Raw genomic sequence first — 6,007 nt, forward strand, 5'->3', positions numbered from 1 at the left:
GTATTTGACGTCTGGCTGAAGACTTTAAATTTAGCACTTTTTGGGAGGTAACCCAATCTCATGCAACATGGTAATATCTTTCCTTATCTCTTTTGCTTCAAATGGTAACAGTTTCTCCTTGTTCATGCTTTTAATTTTATCTTTAGAACATTGAGGACAATGTTAGATTTAAGTTTGGGGGTATGGGAGAAACTTTTTAGTTGCAGTATGAATAAATAAACTCCAGAACCTAGAAATTTATGCCTATTGAGGATTGCACTAACTAATCTAAGTGGATGGAAGCATTTTGATCGTAGGAGTTGAGGAACCAATCTGATTAGATGGAAACATCTAGAAGAGTCTATTCATAAAAGCACAGAGCTCAGGTGTTAGAAATAACATGATAGTTTCACCATATCTCGTTGAGTCCTTTTCACTTCTATTTTTATTTTATTTTGTTTTTAAACCATGTTTCTCTAAGTGATAGGTGGGGCACACGATTCAAGTTGTTACCAATGCTAGGGTGAATTAGAGTGATTGAGTTACAAATAAAAAAAGAAAAAAACAAAAAAAACCAGACCAATTAGACCAAACAGATCAAAAAAAAAAAGGTTGAAAAAAAGGTTGAAAAAAAGGTTGAAAAAAAAAGAGAAAAATAAGAAAGTGAATAAAGTCGACCAATGGTACCCTTGTATATGCCAGTTGTGTTGAACTAGAATTAGGATTATCGATCACTGGTTCCCTTGTATATGCCAGTTGTGTTGATATTAGTCAGACTAGTATCTCAATCCATTAGGATAGGTTCATTTTGGCGGAGGCCTTCAGACAGATATGGGAAACGCCGTTCACTTAGTAAACATCAAAACCATCTATGTTTTTCTCTATATCCATCTTATTGATTTATCCATGTGATTAGTTTTGACTCCGGATATTGATGTCCGTAGTGCGACTATCTGAGTAGAGATCTGTCACTTTATATGAATTTTAGTATGCTTGAGTTCAAACTCGTGTACAACAATTGGAATTTCGCATCAGGGTACTTCCTCCTGTAGTCAATAAGTATTCCAACCAAGGAGATTCTTTAGTGCCTTCCAAGGTTCTGCGTAGATATCTAAGGTCTGGAGTAAAGGTTTTGTGGGTATACCTCTTGTAAGCCCTCCGGAGACAACACTCCGCCACTAGGGACACTTAGGGGTTTAAAGGCTTATTGCATACGCTAAATGCAATCGACGATGCCTGCGTCGGTGAGTTAGGATTTTATTTTATTTTATTTTATTTTTGCTCGAGGACTAGCAAATAATAGGTTTGAGGGTATTTGATAGACACATTTTTATGTCTAATTTGTCTCGATTTTATATATTGATAGTGCTCATTTTTGTACTTATTATGGTGTTTTATGTGTGTGTAGGTATTTTTGGCCAACAAACATTTTTGGAAAAATCGGCTCGAAAAGTTGCGCGGGGAACCCCCGGAGGACACTTGCTATTCGGACCCCTCAAATGGATAAGGGGTGACAAATTACTAAGAGGCATCCATTTCCAGGCAGCTGCTAAAGGGATACCAGCCCAGGATAGGGGGAGGTCATCTTCTTCGTTTAAATTCAGAAAAAGGCGGGAAGAAATAACCAGCGAAGATTCAAACTTTCGATTGGATTTCGAAGATGTTTTAGTGAGATTCAATCACTGAAATTTGCTGGGATGGACGTGATTCAACTAAAAAGGCCTGGTATGTGCGCTGGAATCAATCGAATTGGGCTGGATAAGCCGGAAAAAGGAAACAGAGTTTGAGTTTTGCACAGAAACTTTGTGGAATTATTTTAGGAATTCCAGGGAGACTAAACGCGTGATATTGTTTCCTAAGGTAGTATTCTATATAAGGAAGAGTTTAGGATGGTTTGGAAGTCTCAGAAACGATTAAGGAAGTCGGCATAAGAGATTATTGCCGTGGCTTGCACGAAAAGAAAAAGAGAGAATTAATCGCTATTTTTAGGTTTCTGAGTAGTATAAAAGGTGTGTTTAAGTCCCAGGGAAGAAAACGAAGTTATTGGAGCAGTCGCAGAGGAGTTTGTAACACTACAGAGGCGAATTGATCAAGTTGCAGGAAACCCGTATTTCTGCTGCTGCTGCTGAAGAACATCCGTTGCAAATAAGAACATCGTCTCAAATTTGTAACTCTGCTACAGTAACTTCTTTGTAACAGTCAGTCATTCGTTTTGCGACTCCAATACACTGTTGCAAACATTCAGAGTTATAGTTTTTCATCTTTTAATCAACTTTTGAACCATAAACAAATATTTTGAGCAAGTGATTAATATGAGGAGCTAAACCCCATTGCTGAGGCGACGGAGGAAGCCATTTTTCCAATTATTATGTGGTAAATTCTATTTAATTTAATTTTCGTAATTCTTTTATGATTATTTGCACTGAACTGAAATCGAATATATGATTCTGATTAAGTGGTTGTGTTCTCAATTGATGGGTCATGCTTAGGTTAAATCTTTTGATGGTCCATGCTTTCGATTTACAACTATTGTTTTGAAAATCTACTTGTCTAGGCGAAAATATTAGAATCACTTTAAACGTAAAGAGTTGCCTAAATATTGACTAGATTAAATCACATAAAAATTGGAGATTGGTGGAATCCAAAGTCTCAGTGCTTTTTATAAACTTGAATACAATTTCTTTTTAAGTTTTCTATTTTAATTTGAGTCTTAAATCGAGTCTACATAATCCGAGTTGAACGAACTTTACTACCACTTAAAAACTACATCAGTGTCAAATCCCAAGTGAGGAACCTTTGTAAGAGTTAAAGCACACAGAGAATGATAATCACCCCCAAACTTAGAGTTTTCAGTGTCTCTAGGAATACTAGTCACAATTTCCCTAATTTCTCGGTCATCGGATTCCTGAAAAAGGTCAATTGATTCTTCTAAGTCAGGTTCATCCTCACTCATCTCTACGAGTTCATTTTCTTTGTTCTAAGACTATTGTTTCTAAATCGCTAGAATCAAAAGAAACCCGTTCCTCTAAACCATTATTAGCTTCGTAATCAATAAGAAATACTACATCATCTAAAGAAGTGGTATCTCTAGTCATAAACTTCAGTTGGAGTAACAAATTCCTGATCACTAGGCCTACTTATTTCAAATTCTTCATCAACACCATCATCATCATAATCATCATTATAATAACATGAAAATGGTTGAACCTCATCTAAAGTAGTGTTACCAATTCTATCCTCGTCATCTTGATTATGAAAATAACTATCCTCATTTTCAACGGTACTATTGGAAACACTGTATTGGAAATTAAGATTATTTTGAGCCAATTTTTCCACAATCCTATTTGTAGTCTCAGTAGATTGCTTAAGATTCTCTTATAGAGACATCTTTGTTGAATGCTCGTCTGGAAGAATGTTACAGGTTTTCTTCATAAATAAGATATAACTCTTGAGATCCTCTTCTAGAGAAATAGAGAGATTGTTTTTCTCGTATGACTGGTGGGTGTGCGAATAGTAATTGGGCTCACTCTGGTATGAACCATAACCTCAAAAAGTTTGGCGTTCCCAACCACTATTCACACTGTGTCCATAATAAGAATGTCCATGTTGATCAGTCGGATATCCATTGTATTGGCTATTGTAATACCAGTTCGACATTATACTGTGCACGTGCAAATGCAAGGTTGACTAAAATGGGTAAGCTCAGGTTACCTACAGCAAAATATACCCAAAGGTACTAGGCTGAGGTTTGTGGACTTTCAGCTGGTAACTCCCATAAGGCCCAAGGCACGGGTTCAGCTTACTAACCCACGAGTTTTCTTAAATTCGGTAGCCTGACGATGCAATTGGTGTGTGCACGTGTATTTTTTTATAATAAATAAAAAAATACTAAAAATAAACAAACAATATATACAAGTCAAAAAGAAATAGAAAAACTAACAAAATAATATCTTCGGTTTTCTTTTTTTTTGCAAGCTTAACTTTCCACTTTTAGCTCCGAGTCAATCTCGCACAACAAAAACAAAAATACCAAAAATGTAAAAATAAAACAAAAAATAAAAAGAATATACGAAACTTAAAGATAAAATAAACCTAAAACCTAAACCTAAATACAAGTCCGCGTCGGCAGCGCCAAAAATTGATGTATTCTAGAAAGTGGTAAAAAGAATTCATTCAACTCGGACTTGTGTAGACTCGATTTTAGACTTAAAAATAGAAAACACTAAAAACAAATAAATATATACACAACAATAGTCACAATATCGAGAGGTACCGGGACCAAGGATTCCACCATTAATCAAAATCGATTGGTTTATATAATGACTCCTAAAAATTATAGCTCTTTTTATGGACTCTATTTCTTTGCCAAGGTAGATTTCTAAAATATTAGATGTAAATCACTAGCATGGTGTATCAAAAGCTCTTACGTCTAAGCATACGCTATTAAACAAAATCACAAATAATTAGTAAAAATCATAATCAATTGAATCAAGTGCAAAAAGTCATAAAGAATCCAATATAGTTACCAAATAATTGTGAATAAGGCTTCCTCCATCATCCTAGTGTTTGGGTTTAGCTCCTCATGGTAAAAACACGCTTAAAATAATAAATCATAACTCAAAAGGAGTTTTTATTCCCGCCTGTCACGCGGGTGACCCGGGTTCGTTCCCCGGCAACGGCGCCAAAAATTGATGTATTGTAGAAAGTGGTAAAAAGAATTCGTTCAACTCGGACTTGTGTAGACTCGATTTTAGACTTAAAAATAGAATAGTGATAAGTATTGTAGAAAGTGGTAATAAATCATAGCTCAAAAGGTATTTTTATTGAAGAAATTATATAACTCAGCGAATCTGCAACGTTCTAATGGCGCTACAGAATTCACTGTTACAAGAGATGTTGCTAACTGAAGATATGCGTGGCTATTGGACTATTACAAAACTATTTGAATATAAGACTCTGACTGCGACTGTTTTGTGCAGCTAATTTTCTTCAGATTAGGGTTCTTGAGAATGACACTTATGATATGTCGTCTGCAACTCTTCTTCTTCCTCTTCTCTGCTGTTACTGCAGAATCGCTCTGCAGCGATTTCTGTTGCTCTAAACCTACCCCCAAACTCTCGACTCCCTTCCTTGAATTCCTACAAGCCTTTTTATAGCCAACATTGTTAAGAAATCACGCAAAATATCTTCATTCTTTCTTTTCCAGAAAGTCTCGGCCTTCCCTTTTTTTTATTTTCTGCTCTACGCGGCTTCTCTGAGTTGTCAAAGCTCGTTAAAACCAATAGGATAAAATCCTATGAACACAAGTGTATTGTATGTTTCCCAAACTGAACATAACTGCCATAAAAGAAATCCGAAAACTTCCAAGGATAGTTCACCTTCCCTGTTTAGCTTCAACACGACTATACAACCAAATACAATCGATCCAAGGACACATACCAACCCCTTTATTCTCTAAAAGGTCCAGTCCAAGACAAAACAACGATTTAATCTCCACCGAATCATCTCAACAAATCCAAACAAACCCGAGAAACTATCCTCCCCTGTTTTCTTCAAATTCGTTTTTGCGGCCCAAGTTGATTGAATCCAATCTCCCTACCATCCTTGTTTAACCAAAACATGCCCACTGCAATTGATTACGATGATTGAATCTTTCCATAAGTCACCAAAAAATCGAACCCTAATTTCTGCCGTGGAACTCATATTTTCCCTCCAATTTTCAGATTTTGAATGTAGAAGATGGTTTCCCCTTATCCTGCTGCTGGGGTGCCAATAGTAATTTGGGTACACCTTAGTAATTGAGGTTCCCCTTATCCAAATAGGGATTCCTTTAGTGATTTTCTCCTTCGAGCGCAAATACCACTTTTCGAGCAACTTTCTCCACGAAAGCTTATTTCTCCAAAAACACCTATGTACACATAAAATACCATAATAAATACAAAATCGAGTGCAAATGATATATACAGTTGAGATCATATTAGACAGAAAAATGTGTCTATCAACCTCCGACAGTACGCGGACTGGGTAC

This window comes from Papaver somniferum, chromosome 4, assembly GCF_003573695.1.
Source record: "Papaver somniferum cultivar HN1 chromosome 4, ASM357369v1, whole genome shotgun sequence".
NCBI lineage: Eukaryota > Viridiplantae > Streptophyta > Magnoliopsida > Ranunculales > Papaveraceae > Papaver > Papaver somniferum.